At 43.8% G+C, this 18,272-nt stretch overlaps 1 protein-coding gene across 3 annotated transcripts in view; it reads right to left on the minus strand.

Moving 5' to 3' along the window:
- The window catches only part of KCNE4 (potassium voltage-gated channel subfamily E regulatory subunit 4), a 90,019-nt gene that overhangs the window by 64,360 nt on the left and 7,387 nt on the right, over window positions 1–18,272 (minus strand). For 2 of the 3 annotated variants that reach the window (XM_071216102.1, XM_058300039.2), the window contains exons 2-3: window positions 11,691–11,736; window positions 10,538–10,606 (exon numbers count right to left, since the gene is read on the minus strand). The gene's annotated coding sequence lies outside the window, so the exon portion shown is untranslated. Of the gene's footprint in view, window positions 1–4,446; window positions 4,540–10,537; window positions 10,607–11,690; window positions 11,737–18,272 lie in introns of all 3 variants that reach the window. The other variant, XM_058300038.2, reaches the window with a different exon arrangement.

An 18,272-nucleotide genomic window follows, 5' to 3' on the forward strand; every position in this document is an offset into this window, starting at 1 on the left:
GTGAGTTATATCTAGATTTTTACAAATGGGGAATTAAACCAAGGATATGGTTGAAAGTCAAGGTAGCTTCAGAGGCAGAAAAAGAGAGTCTGGGAGCAAGTTCTGATGACCCCAGGACTTAAGGCTGGGTGGGGGAGGACAAGGCAACCAGCAAAGGAGACTCAGAAAAGAACTCAGAGGAGGAGGAAGAGCACTATACAGTAGGACGTGGAGGCCAGTTGAGAGTACGTCTTGGGGTAATATCTTGCAGGCAAAGAAGGATGGGAATGGGGGTATCTGCGGGACAAAGCCCTCTCTAGTCTCATGAGTGGGAAAAAATTCCCAGAAATCCCTGTCTTTTTATGCATTTTCTGGGTAATTTTAAAATGTGCTGGAAAAACAGCAAGACTCCATTCAAGGTGAGTGGGAGTCATGTCATGTGCTGCCATCTGAATCCCTCTGCAGAGAGCACACTAGGGGCCTGGTCTTCAGACATGCTGATCACCAAGAGCAATCTTTAGAAAGACCTACCATTACATGAAATGACAGGTTTTCAAATATATGCTCATTTTCAGGAAAGAATTAGAATCAGGTTGTATTCAGGTTTAATAGTGCATTTAGTTGCTGAGGGGAGGGAGGGGGAAGAGGAGGTATGATATGGGGGCATTTTCAGGACTTGGAGTTGTCCTGAGTGATATTGCAGGGACAGATGCATCTGCAGGACATCATATATCCTGCCATAACCCACTGAATGGACTGGGGGAAGAGTATAAACTACAATGTAAACTATAAGCCATGCAGTGTAACAGTGCTCCAAAACTTATTCATCAAATGCAGTGAATGTGCCACACTGATGAAAGAACTTGGTGGTGGGGGAGGAGTGGGGGGGGGGGCTGGGAAGTGGAGGTATATGGGATCCTCTTATAGTCCCCCCTTTTGACTTTTTGCATGCTATCTACTCTCTCTGTCCATTCACTGCATGCTCTTCTGTGTTTTTGCTTGTCTCCGTTTTTTGTTGTTGCATCACCTTGCTAAGTCAGCTCTCCGTGGCACTTGCAGGCCGGGTGGCGCTCTGCGGCCAGCAGGTGAACCTGCCTTCACAAGGAGGCCTCAGGACGTGAACCCAGGGCCTCCCATGTGTCAGACAGGAGCCCAACTGATTGAGCCACAGCCGCTTCCCTCCATTATAATTTTTTTTTTTTTAAAGATTTATTTATTTATTTAATTTCCCCCCCTCCCCTGGTTGTCTGTTCTTGGTGTCTATTCGCTGCGTCTTGTTTCTTTGTCCGCCTCTGCCGTCGTCAGCGGCACGGGAAGTGTGGGCGGCGCCATTCCTGGGCAGGCTGCTCTTTCTTTTCACGCTGGGCGGCTTTCCTCATGGGCGCACTCCTTGCGCGTGGGGCTCCCCCACGCGGGGACACCCCTGCGTGGCACGGCACTCCTTGCGCGCATCAGCACTGCGCATGGCCAGCTCCACAAGGGTCAAGGAGGCCCGGGGTTTGAACCGCGGACCTCCCATATGGTAGACGGACGCCCCAACCACTGGGCCAAAGTCCGTTTCCCATTATAATTTTTTAAGATAATATTTTGTGTGGTCTATGTATCTTTAAAAATTTTTTTTTATCTATTTTTTTTTAAATAGTGCATTTAGTACCATGCTGGAGAAGAGTTACCAAAGAAGAGAGTCTAATGCATTTGAACGATAGAGCCTGAATGAAAACACCATTTCCTCTTCTTGATGTCTATAACCCTTCAGTGAAAAGCTTTCTTAAGACATTCACTATATTCTCCCTTGTATTATGTTTATTTGTATACTTTTCTTTTCTATCATATTAGATGGTAAACTCCTGTAGGATAGAAACTGGGTCTCTCGATCTTGTACACACCCACGCCCCAGTGGATGCCCACAGCTGGAACCCATTCACTGTTTGCATTACACAGCTGATGTGCCTGAGAGCCAGGTGGCTCCATAGTGACGAAGGACCCTGACAGGTGAGGCTACCTGGCTGGCCTCCAATTGTACTGAAGCTCACCTTCTTGAGCCTGAGGCGTTGTGCCTCCTCTGGGAGAGGTAAAAATCAATTGCTTAAATTTCAAGGAGACATTTCAGAGGAACTGTGACTAGGTGAAGATATTCCTTGTGGCAAAAAATAGCAGACAGAGGACAGTTTCTGAGTTCTGAGGGAGAAAGAGAAGGTCGCCTTGCCCTCGGGTCTCATTAGTGGAAATGACACAGTGAAGTGACATCTTTTAAAGAGGTTTGGACGTTTCCTGGGTGATCATGAAATTGCTGGCAGCAGTATGAAGTTTTCAAAATATACAGAACATGCCCTCTGAGAGCAACTCGATTGGCAATTAGGAGAATTCAGGGTCATGGAGTATTTCTTCCCTTCTTTAGCTGTGGCTCCCATGCTGCTAATTAAGAAAATCTGTGATATGTCATGGATTTCATGTTGTCTAGTAGGCTAAAGCCCTTTAATGGTGAAGGCTGATAATATTGGTGTATTTAGGATTTAACCTTTAACTTGATTTTCTGGAGTAAATAGCAAGACTGGTCATTTTATTATTTGATAGAATCTTTTATATTGGTGGGTGTCTAATGCTATGAAGCAAGAGGAATAAAGAATTTTACCCTCTTGCCTCCTCCCTCCATCACCACCTCAACAGCACCCATGTTGAGGCCTGTGGTCTTTGCATACAGATGGCGAGATGCTCAGGAATCCATCCTGGCCCGCCTCCATGTGGAGCCAATGCCCTTATCATGCAGCGATTGTGGCAAACGCTCATAAAAGGCAGCATAGCAAAAACGTTTATAGAACACAGAGTCAGGCAGGCCTGATTTAACAACTAGCGCTGCCTCTTTGCAGCCTCAAGCAAGCGTCTTAACCTCTCTGAACCTCAGTTTTAGTCCTCTCTAAAATGGCAATAATATTCGTACCTATCTCATATGGTTGCTGTGAGAATTAAATAAGGCACCTAAAGTACTTAGCACAGCATCTAATTCCTGATAAGTGCTACCTGAGATCAGCTAATATTACCACTGTTTCTCTCACCCTCTGAAATGTCTTTCAATTTAACCATCTTTCTTCAAAGAGAGTGGCCAACTTTGCAGTCACTACTCCATCTAGGTTGAGAAGGGATCCCTGCTGATGGGGAAAAACTACAAATGAGCCTGGTACAAATGAGCCTAGGTACAGATTTCTACCACTATGCTTAGAAGATAAATCTTTGATCTAGGCTGGTTAGGACCTGGCAGGGAGCCTTTAACCCCCTAAAAGGAACAGCTCCTTAATTACCAGGCTTCATTATAGGATGATGGCTTCAAAGCAAGTCAACATCTTTGAAAAGGGGTCCTCCATTAGATTTGCTTTTCCAGTGATAATGGAGAAAGGATCTCTTGGATTCCTGCTAGTGATGTTGGCATACAAATAAGGTTGGCTGACCCAGGCTATTCAAGGAATGCCTGCAAACTGAGTGGCACTTACAACATTTGCCTAATTAACGAGAAGGGCATGAAGCAGTAGTGGCCATTCATTGGGAAACTCTCGGCTATAGCCTGCCTGTTTCCCATTTCTGCTGAGTAGAATTATCCAATCTTTTACAGCAGCTACTTGGAAGACAACAAGAGAGAAGGGCATTTCTTTGAGGCTGATGTACTTCAAAAGGGAATAGGCATGAACTCATATCACATCAGGTAAGTGACAAATGAACCTTGATACAGAAACACTACTTTGGCAAGTAGAGTCTCATTTACAGTTCTCACCCCTGTACCAGGGTCATTCAACCCTGGTCATGGCCCAAGGCACACACAGTGTTGGATGATGGTGTTTTTTGCCAAGACATAGGGGCAGAATAGAAAAGAGGATGGAATACTTTTGCCGCATACTCAACTAAAGTCTCCTAAATTACAAAGTTGAGTAACCATTTTTCTCAGCTCTGTATCTGCTCAGTTTTTATCATCATCATTTAGGTATCAATTTCTCAATTTAAAAAGAAATGGAGGGAAGTGGATGTGGCTCAACAAGTTGGGTGCCTGCCTACTACACGAGAGATCCTGGGTTTGGGTCCTGGTGGCTCCTAAAGAAGACAAGCAGATGCTGCACCTGCTGCAACAAGCTAGATGCATAAACAAACAAATGTCACAAGCCAACAGACCCTGCACCCTGCAGGGAGCGGATGTGGCTCAGGGCATTGGGCACTTGCCTCCCCCGTGGGAGGTCCTGGGTTTGGTTCCTGGTGCCTCCTGGAGAAGGTGAACAAACAATGAGCAGACAGATGAGAGAAACATCTGGGGGAGGGGATGATAAATGGAAGGGAGGGAAGGGAAGGGAGTGGATGTAGCTCAAGTGGTTGAGCACCTGCTTCTCATGTGCAAGGTCCTGGATTCAATTCCTGGTACCTCCTAAAAAGAAGAAAGAAAAGAAATGGAGAAATCAGATTCACAAAGTTCAAGAACCTCTTCCTCACCTCAGACCTGAATTCCTTCATTTCTATTAAGATAATGTAGCAGGCAAATAATTCCCCAATGTCAGTGTGGAGTCCAGAGTTGGTCAGGATCACCTGTGGAATTTTATGAATTACATAAATTACATGGAATTACAGATCCCATGAGCTTACCCCACATTGACTGAAATGGAATCTTTACTAGGGGAGCCCTTGCGTTTGCTCTCTGAAGCACCCTTGATGATTCCGATGAGCAACCAACTTTGGTGACCCCTGGAATAGGTCATTTCCAGGCCCAGCTTTACAGAATCAGCAGAACACCGTGTCCTCATTAATGCTCATCCTTTCAACACACCATCAGGAAGCTTGTCTAGCAAATTCCAAGAAGATAGTGTGATGCCAATAGCCAGTCCCTTCTGATTATCTGGGACTGACCTTGCTTCTCTGCTGCAAAAAAAGGTCCCTCCTTCACAAGTCCTAACAATTTCCACTTAAATTAATCTTTACTTTGAGCATTATCTGACCACACCCCTTCAAAGTGGAATTCAATTTACCCCTTCTCAATCTGAAGATATTTTCTGTTGAGATTCCTTTAAATGAAATACGTGTTCTCTCTCTGAACATAATTGGCTAAACATCCAGAAAAATAATCCCTCCAGTAGGTGCTCAGCAAAACCTCCTCATGAGCCTGTGGAGTTGCTTAAAAATTAGTGTTAGGGAAGTGGATGTGGCTCAAATGATAGGGCTTCCACCTACCATAGGACCCAGGTTCAATCCCTGGGCCTCCTGATGAAAAAGAAGAAGAGAAATTATGCCTGCGCAGTGAGCCAGCGCCCACATGGTGAGCCACATGCCTACACGGTGAGCCCAGTGCCTGCGCCAGCAAACTGAGTGCCTGCATGAGTGCTCATGTGATGAGCCAAATGCCTGTGCAGTGAGCCAAGTGCCATGCAAGTGCTTGCATGGCGAGCTGAACGCCTACACAGTGAGCCGAGTGCCCACATGGCGAGCCGAGTGCCCACATGAGTGCCCACGCGGTGAGCCAGTGCCTGCACAAGTGAGTCATGCAGCAAGGTGATGATGCAACAAAAGAAAGACAAAGGGGAGAGTCAAGATAAAGCACAGCAGAGACCAGGAACTGAGTTGGTACAGCTGACAGAGAACCTCTCCACATCAGAAGTCCCCAAGATCGAATCTGGGTGAATCCTAGAGGAGAAAAAGTGAGAAGAGAAGATAAAAAGAGAAATAGATACAGAAGATCACACAGCAAATGGACACAGACAGCAAAAACAGCAGGGGAGGGGGAGGGGAAGTGAAGGGGAAAGGGAGGGGAAGAGGGAGGGTAGAAATAAATAAATAAATCTAAAAAACAATTTTAAAACAGTATTATACATGGATTATTGTTAATAATACAATTATAAAAATACTCTTTCATTAACTGTAACAAATGAACCACACTAATGCAAGGTGTTAAGAATATAATAAATGGGTAGTATATAGGAACTCTGTATTTTATACATGATTTTTCTGTAAACCTACAACTTCTATCATTTAAAAAAAACTTTTAAAAAGCAGTGCTACATTTCTACTTAGAGCATGTGTGTGTGTGTGTGCGCGCGTATGCATACACTCGTGTGTGTTGTTATAGGGGAGGAAAGACTTTGAGTCAAATTTAAGCAAAGCAATAAATTAATTTTATATTCCAATGGAGGAAAAATAATCTGACCTTAGATCTGGAAACTGGGAAAAAGACAAGTTTCCCTTTTCTTATCTTGGAAAGTTGCCAGGGGCAGGGAGCTGGGAAAGGCCAGAAGAAGGGGGAAAGGGGTAGCAGTTTTGTGTTTTTTTAGTCACAGTTTTTAAATGGTATAACATGTATTATCATGCCTAAACCTCCCCAAATTATATTTCAGAGAAAAAAAAATCATTTACCCTCCAGTCTTCCTTTGTGGGGAAGACAGATGTCATGGAAACCGTGCCTGTGCCTAAAGCAAGAGATTGTGAATAGAACCTGTTTCCATGACTCCAAAAGGAGACGCTGGTTTCTACAGACACATGCATCAAGCAACAGGATTTTTCCCCTGGATGAGATGCCTTCTCTACCCTACCCTAGCTGGTCTCCATCAATATTCCATGCACCTCTTAAAACAAACTCGAATGTGCCAGCCTCTCCCGGAAGTTTCCCTGCCCTCAGTTAGAAGTGATCTTTCCCTCCCTTGAATTCTTACTGAGCTTTGCTGGGCAGTTCTTTGGGCCTGATTTAGAGTGGTGGTTCTCCACTGGGCAAGATTTTGTCCCCCACCCCCACCCCAGGCACCTTTGGCCATGTCAGGAGACATTTTGGGTTGTCATAACTGGGTGGAGGAAACTACTGGCATCTAGTGGGTAAAGGTCAGGGATGCTGCTGAGCATCCTACAGGGCACAGGGCAGCCCCACAGCTAAGGGTTGTCTGACCCCGAAAGTTAGCACTGCCGCTGTGGAGAAACCCTGCCTTAGAGGGATTTGTGTGCTTGACCAGTACAGCAATTGACAGAGCTGTCCTCTTTCTCCTCCTTGACTTCCATGACACCACACTCAGATTTCTTCCTCCTTCACTGCCCCCCTCCCACCCCACACACACACACCGCCTGCAGTCTCCTAAGGAGGTAAGGTCCTTCCTTACCTCCCCAATTTCCATACCTTGGAGTGTGCCCAGGCTCAGTCCTTGGTCTTTGTTTCTTCTGTAACTATTCTTACTCCCTTGGTGTCTCCTCCAGCTATGGCCTTAAATATCATCTAATGACCTACCACTTGGAAATTAACATCTCAGTCCAGATCCCCCACCCCCACCCCCACCCAAATTCCAGGTTCATAGATCTAACCATCTCCACTCTGACATGTCAAAAGCATCTCAAACTCAGCATGGCCAAATCTGAGCTCCTGAGCTTTCCCAAAACCTGCTCCTCGGCACTCTTCTCATCTCAGCTAATGGTGGAACCTTCCAGCCAGTTGCTCAGGGAAATAAATTTGCCATCGTCCTTGACCTCTCTTTTCTCTCAAACATGCCCTTACTCCACCAGCAAATCCTATTCACTCAAAACATATCCAAAACCTGATCACTTCTTTCCACGTCCACCATTGCCATGCTGACCCCAGCCACTGTCATGTCTCATCTGGATTGTGGCAATAGCCTCCTAGATGGTCTTATCCCCTTCTAGAAAAAGGATCCAGAGAGACCCTTTTAAAATGGAAGTCGGATCATCTCTTACTCAGAAGCCTCAATGGCTCCCATCAATCTCAGAATAAAAGCCAAAGTCCTTTTAATATGTGACAAGGACCCTGATGTATACCCCTCCTCTTCTGGGTATCCACACTGGCCTCCTAGGTTTTCCTTGATATACCAGGCATATTCCCACTGAGGAGCTGAAATGATCTTCCCCTAAGTATCCCCATGGCTCACTCCCTCAATTCTTCAGAGACACCCTCCATGGCCACACCTTTGGTGCAAAAGGAATTATCATTTCAGACCATGAATCTTAAATCATTATAACTAGGCTCAAACATATCTTTATTAATCAAAATAGGAACCATTAGAATCAACACATTTTTGCCAATGAGAAATAAGTTTGCTTAATCCTGTAGTGTAAAAATCATGCTTCAGGATTCGACAAACTCTTGGAAAGCATTTTCTCCATCCTGCTGGTTGTGGAAGCATTTTCCCTGCAAAAAGTTTGCTTGAAGAAGTAGTAGTCAGTTGGCAAGAGGTCAGGTGAATATGGCAGATGAGACAAAACTTCATAGCCCAATTCATTCAACTTTTGAAACATCGGTTGTGTGGTGTGTGGTCGGGCATTGTCATGGAGAAGAATTGGTCCCTTTCTGTTGACCAATGCCAGCTGCAGGCATTGCAATTTTTGATACATCCCATTGGCTTGCTGAGCATACTTCTCAGATGCAATGGTTTCGCCAGCATTCAGAAAGCTGCAGAGGATCAGACCAGCAGCAGACCACTAAACAGTAACCAGGACCTTTTTTTGGTACAAGTTTGGCTTTGGGAATTGCTTTGAAGCTACACTTTTCTACGCTTGTCACAATTCCATCAGGGAATGGTTCCTTGTTGTTGCTTAGAATAAGAGAAGATGGCACTTCAAAATGATAGTTTTTTTGATGTTCGGTCAGCTCATGAGGCACCCACTTATTGAGCTTTTTCTCCTTTCCAGTTTGCTTCAAAGGCTGAACAAAGGTAGAATGGTCGACACTGAATTTTCCACAACTTCTCATGTAGATGTAAGAGGATCAGCTTCAGTGACTGGCCAGCCACTCACAAGGCTCTCGTCTCCTTTGCAAAACTTCTTGAACCACCACTGTACTGTACATTCATTAGCAGTTCCTGGCCCTATGCGTTGTTGATGTTGTGAGTTGTCTCACCTGCTTTACAACCCATTTTGAATTCAAATAAGAAAATCGCTCAAATAGTCTAAAATAAATATAAAACAGCAAGTAATAAGTCATTAGCAAAAAACATAAAGCAAGAAATGCACATTAGAATAATGTATAACATAGCCATATTTATTTAAGAATGTATTCCAATATTAAGTGCCAAATTTCAACAATGAAAAACCGCAATTACTTTTGCACCAATTTAATAGCAACCCACCCCTTCCCCTTGTTTGCTTTAATTTTTCTCCATAGTACTTATCACCATCTGCACACTAGTTATTTACCTTATTAATTCATTGTATGATTCCCCCACCCCCCATCCCCCAATAGGATGCAAAGGCTGAATCTACCAGAAGAGATTAGTGCCATCCATGGTGAATGGCCCGTGTAATGAATGAATGAATCCACAGTTAGACTTCAGTTCCCTGTTATGCTTTGCATCTCCACACACAGCCTTTTGCATCTCCTTTGCATTTCCCTATCTCTCACTGATACCTTGTATGGGCCAGGTACTATGCAAGGAGATTTCCATGCACATGAGTAACTACATTTAACTTACTAGGAACTCGATCAAATTTGTAATGGAATATTCACTTTGAATGCTTAAAATACCAAAGGTATTTTCACAGTAGTGAAGGCTTTGTCCTGCCCTCCTAGCAAGTTTACCAGTTTGCCAGGTCTGACAGTGCTACAAATCTGTGAGCGGAGTTTCTCCACCACCTTGTGGACTGCGTGGAAAACTACACCTACTGAAAGCATCTTTCTGTGTTCCACGTGTGAAATGGTTGTTTATTGATGCCCTCCCCCCCTCCCCATCTTCAACCCCCAAAAGCAGTACCTTTCCTCTTCTCCTCTCCATTCTTGGTTTCCCACACTCTCCCCGACTGGGAGTGTTTTAAGTTGATGATTCTCTTTTTTTTTTTTGCTGGGAAAATACTGTTTCTTCCTGACCCAGCAAGAGAAGAGAGCTAAGGCTACTGAGATTTTGACTTCTCCCAGACAGTTCTTCACTTGTCACCTTCATCCTATTCAAATCCCTAAATCAGGAAATCCTGTGGGTAAGATCAGTCTTTACAGTTACTATCCAAAGTGACTCTCCTGCGAGGCAAGATTTCAGTGGCATGTGGGAGGCTGCCCCCCCCTTCAGCCTCCAAATCCCAGCACCCACCAACCTGTTGGGAATTCTGTAACATGCCTTTTATTCCACTATCAAAGCAACAGAGACGTGCATACCCCTGAGAGAGGTAACAGCTTGATTTCCCACCACACTGATTTAAACGACTTAGTAGACCTGCCTCTATAGGCAAGTGAGGAGAAGAGGGGAAAGGAGAAATGCCACTTGTCACCAAGAAGGGAAGGGCTAAAAAATGGGCACCAAGAAGCAGGGCCTATGGCAAAGAAAGGCCAACAGGGCCTCCAAATTCAACTTCATGAACCTTACAATGATCTCATCCTCATCCTACCTACACACAGTATGGTCTCACCAATTCCATTCAATGTATTTTGAAACTGAGAGGGGAAAGTGGGGCCTGCCAATCAGCATTTGTGAAAAGTTTACATTAAAATAATGTATAAAGCAATTCAATTATTTTCAAGCCCCTCACATTGTACTAACTACAGCCACCAAAGGCTACCTGGGAAAAATCACAGACAGGAAAACCATGATTTGTAATTAGCACACAAATTGTTACACACCTCTGAAGTATGAGAAGCTTCTTGAGTCACTTTAGTGCAGATTAGGGGAGTTGTTTACTTTCATGATACCTACAAAGAAAACGAAAGAGTGTGGTATCTTAAGTAAACTTAAACTTTAGGTCAATATGTCAAAATTACCACCAGAACAGAAATGGAAGGGAATTAACATTTATTCAAAGTCTATTTATGGAAAGCACTATCCTAGGCATATTATATACCTATTTATCTAAATTTCACAGTTTAGATAAATTCAGCTTAACCTCTCTGACCCTCATTTTTCTCATTTGTAAAATGGTTCTGAGTTACTATTGAAAGTCAGGTCTTTCTAACTCAGCTCCAAAATCAATACTCTTTCTACAAAATTGTCTAATCCTAAATTTGTTGGGTTGTGGGTTTGCTAAATTTTATTCTATGTGAAAAATCTTTTGACTAGAGATTGTGAATTAATTGGAGTAGGTTTATTGATTACTGAAGCACACAAAGGAAAAAACATTACAGTAATTTTTTTCCGGTTGTGCAATACAAAGTAAAAAGGAATCTTCCAGTTTTCCTCCTGACATGATTTCATCCTGGAACAGCTGTCTCCCACAGGAGACTCAAGCAGGGCAGGCAGTTTCTCTTCTTCTATGGTTCAATAAGAAAAGTCTCCATGATGCACTTTTTGTTTCCATTTGCAATGTAGAAGAATCGCTTTTTTCCTTCCAGTTTCAATTGAGGTAGATTCCAAAGCCAAGAAAATGTCAAGCATTTGATGATGAGTAAGCTGGATATCATGGGAATGACAGTTACAGGACAGAGCTATTTGCCAAAAATGTGACCTATGTGATTTAAGGACCATGTCACTCTGTTCTGCCTGATGGTTTTTATTTGGATGAGCTGAAATCACTCAACTTGGTTTTCTTTGGAGAGAAAAAAAGCCCTGGATATACTAGGGCATGCATGTGTGGGTACACGTGCAAGTATACACAGCCATGAGAACAGAAGGAAAGAATGCTTGAATTTATGAGAGGACATAACCTACTCTCCCTAGTAAACTGAAAAAGCAAAGGTAAGGGATAATAAAATGCCCAAGTTATATATTTTTTTTCACAGATGGAAAATAAGCAGAGAAGACAAGTTACAGAAGACGAATTTCTCTACATAGGGCACTTACCCTGTTTTCTCATCTCTTCCAATCATGCAAATATGCATCTTCAAGCCTGAAAATATAAGAAGCCATAAAATGGAGATCAGAATGGCTCTCCAGACGTGTGAATGAGTCCATTCTATAAGAAATTAGGGGGAAGTAGACTTGGCTCTATGGATAGAGTGTCCGCCTACCACATGGGAGGTCCACAGTTCAAACCCAGGGCCTCCTTGACCCGTGTGGAGCTGGCCCACCCACTCTGCTGATGCGCACAAGGAGTGCCGTGCCACGCAGGGGTGTCCCCCACATAGGGAAGCCCCACGCATGAGGAGTGCACCCCATAAGGAAAGCTGCCCAGCACTTAAGAAAGTTCAGCCTGCCTAGGAGTGGCAGCTGCACACATGGAGAGCTGACGCAGCAAGATGATGCAACAAAAAGAGACACAGATTCCCAGTGCCGCTGATGAGAATAAAAGCAGACACAGAAGAACACACAGCAAATGGACAAAGAGAACAGACAACTGGGGTGGGGAGGGGAGAAAAATAAATAAAAAATAAATCTTAAAAAAAAAAAAGAAATTAGGCTTGCGAAGACTGAGCACCTATCACAGAAAAAACTGGGGGTTAGGTTCTGTCAAGCAAACAAAGAGTAAAACATAATCCTTCTCCCCTTAGAGATTATAGTGTAGTTATGCATTTTTATAAATCTAGTTTCCAAAACAGAAGACTATCCTGATTTGAATACTTAATTAAATAATTAGTGTAGAAGGTAGGAATTCTAGTTTTAGATGGAAGATCGAATACCTATGTTTAATTCCTCCCCTCCTACATTCTCATTAAAGGAGAGTAAGAAAATTGAAAAGTATATAAATCCAAATTAATATAGAAAATAAAAGTGGGACTATTCCTGGGTAGAAATCCAACCAACTTCTGGAAGACAGAGGATACAATGATGTAGCCTAGAAACTGCACGAAAGGAGATGCATACCAGGGAAAAGCCCATCTACTCGCCAAACGCTGATGAGCTTTAGAATTCAGGAACAGCAGGAATGGTGGAGGATGGTTAACAAAATGTGGAGCTGAAAGTAAAGATGTGTACACACAGCAATTTCCTTGCTCTACCGCACTCAGATACAACACCTTGTCAGGAACCTGCCTCAAGCCCCACCCCACTCCCAGTCTCAACATCAAAGGGTTTTCCTCAAAACAAGTCAAATGGCCCTACTGGAAATATCTCTGCATTCTAGCACTTACGATGTTTTCAGTCTCCTGAGACAAAGCACTCCTGCCCACATACAGGACATTTTTACTGCCTCACCCTTCAGTTTGAATGGACAACAAGAATGACCTAAAATTCTCATTTTAGAATAGAGAGAAACTTTTTTAAACGACTCCAGCCAGTATAAATTGGGGTATGGAAGAGAACTCAAAAAAGAAAGAAAGAAAGAAAATTCTAAGTAGTAATTATATCTATAAAACAAGATCAGGATGCTATAAAAAGAAAGGGGGAAATAAAAGACCATTAAAAAAAAAAAGCTAATGGAATTTTTTAAATGACAGCAAACATAAACTAACTCATTGCAAGACTGAAGATAAAATCCCAGAAAATAGATCCAAAGAAAAATAGATTTAAAAAGATGTAAGTTGAGTTGCATGCATGGGACTCTAGGTCAAGACTTTTTAAAGTCTGTTTGCTGTTCTGATTGGTTGCCCCACCTATCATTTCTCAGGGGGCAATGGTGAGGCCTCTTGAGGGTATCTGGGGCTTTGCCTTGACCCCAAATGAGATCTCGTTCCAATCTCGTTCCAAATGGGGCTCTCACAGGGTCCTTCTGGTAGCCTTCTTGGTGGTGGTCTTTCTCTCAGGAGGTTTCCAGGTAGGATTCCATGAGCAGGTTTTTCTGCCAGGTTTTGGAACCATCTTCCCTTTTCCTAAACTAATGTGCCTCTCATTCATCTGGTTGGAACTATGGGTCCTTGTGAGGAAAAAGAAGTGTCTATGATTAGAAAGATAAGTTGAGGATAGATTTTCAGAGGCCTCATATATTTGGCAAAAAAAAAAAAAGCTTTAATTTTATCAATAAGGTAATGAGAAGTCTTTGAAAGTTTTTGAAAAGGGATTGGCATGGTGGATCCATGCCAATAGTGTTTTAGGACAACTAAGCTGGCAGCAGGAAAGAGCCACCTGTAAGGAAAAGTGACCTCTGATTCCTGCACAAAGGAGTTGGGGGCTGAGCATGGGTGGTAGTCCTGGGAATAAAAGAAAAAGGATGGAAGCCAAGCAGTTTCAGTAGGATTTGGGGAACACACAAGGGCTTGACCATCCTTGTCCTTTAATCACGATACACACCCTAGAAAGTGTAAGTGGATCATGTCCCCTCTCAATGCAGCTCCCCTTAGATTTACCATTTCTGTGGGCCCCATCCTGTATGATGTAGTTGAACATCAACAGTCAGTATCTGCAGCTCTTCTAATAAGGCCAGTCCTTGGACATCAGGCCAATTTACACACAAGTGTACAGGGCAGAAATTGAAACCCATAAGCGTCCCCTCTCCCCACACCAGCAGGCCCTTAACCAAAGACAGTGCAGGGGTATGACAGCTCAGCACTCTCACCTGGGGTGGGATGTCTCTCAGGTGTAACTTACACTCCAGAACCACCACCATACCTGCAGAATCCATGGGTGCATCCATCGGGGGGCATGACTTCCTTCTGTGTCCTGCTTCTCCCTCTCAGACCACTCTCTCCTAGGGACCCCTGGCATGTCTTGAATTAAACACTTGCACACAAATCCTCATTGCACAGTCTACCTCTGAGAAATCCTGTCTGAGACCAGGGAAAAAGAAATGAGAGCAAGCTTCTTATTGACCAGGAGGAGGAGAAGGAATGGGTGGGGACGAATGGTCAGATCGCCACACAAGATGCAGGGCATTACTCCTTGGGGACCCCAGGCCATGGGTGCAGTGGCCTCCACAGGATGTACATCTAACCCCACGAAGCAGCTCTGAGATGAGACTCGAGATGGAATGCTGCTCCCAGCAGCCCTAAAAGTGTTCTTCCTGTCTATGAGAGATCCCAGGGAAGTCTCTCCCACACCACCAGTCCCCAGAGGCTCCCAGAGGCTTTGGCATTACTGCTCCAAAGCCTTACCTACCTCGAAGAGATTTCTTGTCAGCGTGTTTAGAAACCTACAAGAAGGAAGCTGCTTGAGAATTCAGAAACTGGCCCTTTGCTCCCAGGGCAGTTTCATCTCTAACTACATTTTCTCTCCTCCTTATTCCTTCAAACATGGGGATGGGGGGGGGGGCTGTTCTTTTTAAAATTTTCTTATTTCATAGTTTGGGGGAGGGAAGGGGAAGCTAAGTTTATATCCTCACCTAATTAAATGTGATGCCCACAGAACGGGGAACAATCAGACAGGAAGTCAGTGGAGGTGTCATGTCTCAAAGCCAAACTATGTTCTTGTGACTCTAAGAAATACACGTTTTAAAACACTGGAGTAATTTAGTTAAATGGCTACTTCTGGTATTCCTTGCTCCATGGGAAACAATATTCTCATTCCTGGTGAGTTCAATTTCCAATAAGCCTCTGAGCTCATCCACTATTGAGAAGCCACCTCCAACCAGTGGAATTCTGTTCAGCTGCTGATATGGTCTTTGGGAAAGTTGTACCATTTTATTGTTAATAAGTATAGCTGGTCTGATTTATAGTGTTTCCATGATGTAAGGATCAAAAAATCCCTATCCAAAATGGATGTTGCGTGAGATTGAAGAATGAGGTTGGGGTATGTAGTAGTATTGTATTATGTTTGTAAAGTGATCTGTCAGAGGTTTCACTTTTACTTGATTAAATTATGATTAGGGCTTTGATTGAGCCACATCAGTAGGATGTTGAGTTCCCACTCACCAAAGGGTCAGGACTCACATAGGAAACAACAAGGCACAGGAGTTAGTTGGAGTTTTTATACTAGAGCCCTGAGAAGTAAACACATAGAGAAGCAAATACTGAAGGCTCCCTTAGGCACAGCAGAGGTCCCAGGAAGACAGCCCTTCACTTGATAGTTTACAGCTGTCCTTGTAGAGAGAGCTGCACAACCTGGGAGAGAGACAAGACTTATCCAGCATACAGCTGATATTGGAAGAAGCTAAGACCATGGAGCCTTAAAAGGAAGAGGAAGGGAAGCAGACCTTGCCCAGTGGTTAGGGCGTCCGTCTACAACATGAGAGGTCCACAATTCAAACCCCGAGTCTCCCTGACCTGTGTGGAGCTGGCCCATGCACAGTGCTGATGCACACAAGGAGTGCTGTGACACGCAGAGGTGTCTCCCACGTAGGGGATCCCCATGTGCAAGGAGTGCTCCCTGTATGGAGAGCCACCCAGTGCAAAAGAAAGTTCAGCCTGCCCAGAAATGGCGCCACACACACGGAGAGCTGACACAAGATGACGCAACAAAAAGAAACACAGATTCCCATGCTGCTGACAACAACAGAAGCGGACAAAGAAGAAGACACAGAAAATAGACACAGAGAACAGCAACCGGCGGGAGGGGGGGTGGGGAGGAGGGGAGAGAAATAAATAAATAAATCTTTAAAAAAAAAAAAGGAAGAGGAAGCCTGAACCCTTGCAGATGTCGGCAGCCATCTTGCTCCAACACATGGCAACAGACTTGGTGAGGGAAGAAACATAATTTATGGCCTTGTGACTATAAGCTTTACCCCAAATGAATACCCTTTATAAATGCTAAAAATTTCTGGTATTTTTTATCAGCACCCCTTTGGATGACTAATACAGTCAAGCAAAAATTTACTCAACAGATACTTATTGAGCACATACTGTGTGCCAAGCACTAAGCAGGTGCTGGGAACATGAAAGGGGCAAAAACCAGCTTGCACCCTATAAAGAAACCAGTAAGAGAGAAAGGCATTATTAAAAATTACAAACAAAATGTGATACTATGCGGTCGCCCCTCGGACTGAAGTGTGTTTGCTGGCCTGGCGGGGGAGCGGCCGCGGTAGGCCTAATTCTGCTGCCCCCATAATAGGGTGGCTGGTCGGGCCCACCGCCACCCCTGAAGGAAGCTCGGCATGGGCGCAGAGTGCCCTCGGGTCTCCCCTTCTCGGCAGCCATGCTTCCGCGGTTCGATCTCCAGGTAGTGAGCTGGCCCATGCGCAGTGCTCCTGCGTGCAAGGAGTGCTGTGCCACGCAGGGGTGCCCCTGCGTAGGGGTGCCCTATGTACAAGGAGTACACCCCGCAAGAAGAGCTGCCCCACGTGAAGAAAAGTGCATCCAGAAGTGGCACTGCATGCACAGAGAGCTGACGCAGCAAGATGACACAACCAGAAAAGAGACGCAGTTTCCCAGTGGCACCAGGATAATGCAAGTGGATGCAGAAGAACACACAGCGAATGGAGCAGAGCAGACAATGGGGGGGGGGGGGGGGGATGGGGAGGGAAATAAATATATCTTTAAAAAAGAAAAAAAGCAAACACATGCCGAAAGGAAGGCAGGCACACACAGTAAGCAGGAATCCAAGGCACTTTAGGTAGAGCACCAACACTGTCTGATATCCCAGGTAAGTAAAAGTTATTTTGAAAATTGTGCCATTGAAGGAGATATAGTTAGAGGAGTAACTAGAAGGACCAAGGGATGATTTTTAATTTAAAGGAAACAACTTTAAATTAATTGTGAACATGTTCACAATCAATTTGAAGAATAAGGTTGAAGGAGAGATGGTGAATATCTGAAAAACAATATGAAAAAGGAAAGGATAATTTATTGTGAGGATATTTGGAAAGAAAAAAAAAAGGATGAGTGCAAAGCACAGGTGGAGATGTTGGTCTTCCATCAATAATTCACAAAAGAACACTCACATGTTGTAGCCCATCCAAACCTCACAACAATCATAGATTTAAATGTTGGCCCCCATATAATAGATGAGGAAATTAAGGTTCAAAGAGGGAAGAGGAAGGAAGTAACCCTCTATGTACAGCATTTGTTTTACATGTACTAATTCATTTAATCCTTCTAACAACTCAGAGTAATAGAATATTATTACCAATTTGCAGATGAGGAAACTAAGTTTCCATCAAAATTATGATTGGCTGCATGTAACTGAAAATTCCAAACAACAATAGCTTAGCAAGATAAAATTCTGTGTGTGCTTTTTTTAATCTCACAAAACAGTCCAATGTCAGGCAGTCTAGGTCTAGAATGGGGCTCCTCAACAATCAGGGATACATTCTATTTTGCTGATCCAACCATCCTGACGCATGGTTTCCATTCTCAAAGTCACCTTGTGGCCCAAATGACTACTAGAGTTCCAGCCATTGCATCCAAATCCCAGATGGCAGCAAAAAGAGGAAAAAGAAGAATCTGAAGTATCACATAATTACTCCACTTATTTCTCATTGACCAAAACAGTCTCATTATCACACCCAGGTAAAGTAACATCCAGAATGTAGGCCTTCAGCTAAGCACACTGTTGTCTGAATGAATGCGGGGTTTTGCTATCAAGAAGTGGGAGGATGAGGTATGAATCTAGACCTTTCTGAGACATTGAGCAACTTATTGAAAGTTATCTACACTATCTCCACCCTTATTCAAAATTGTA

The sequence above is a fragment of the Dasypus novemcinctus genome, chromosome 7 (assembly GCF_030445035.2).
Source record: "Dasypus novemcinctus isolate mDasNov1 chromosome 7, mDasNov1.1.hap2, whole genome shotgun sequence".
Taxonomy (NCBI): domain Eukaryota; kingdom Metazoa; phylum Chordata; class Mammalia; order Cingulata; family Dasypodidae; genus Dasypus; species Dasypus novemcinctus.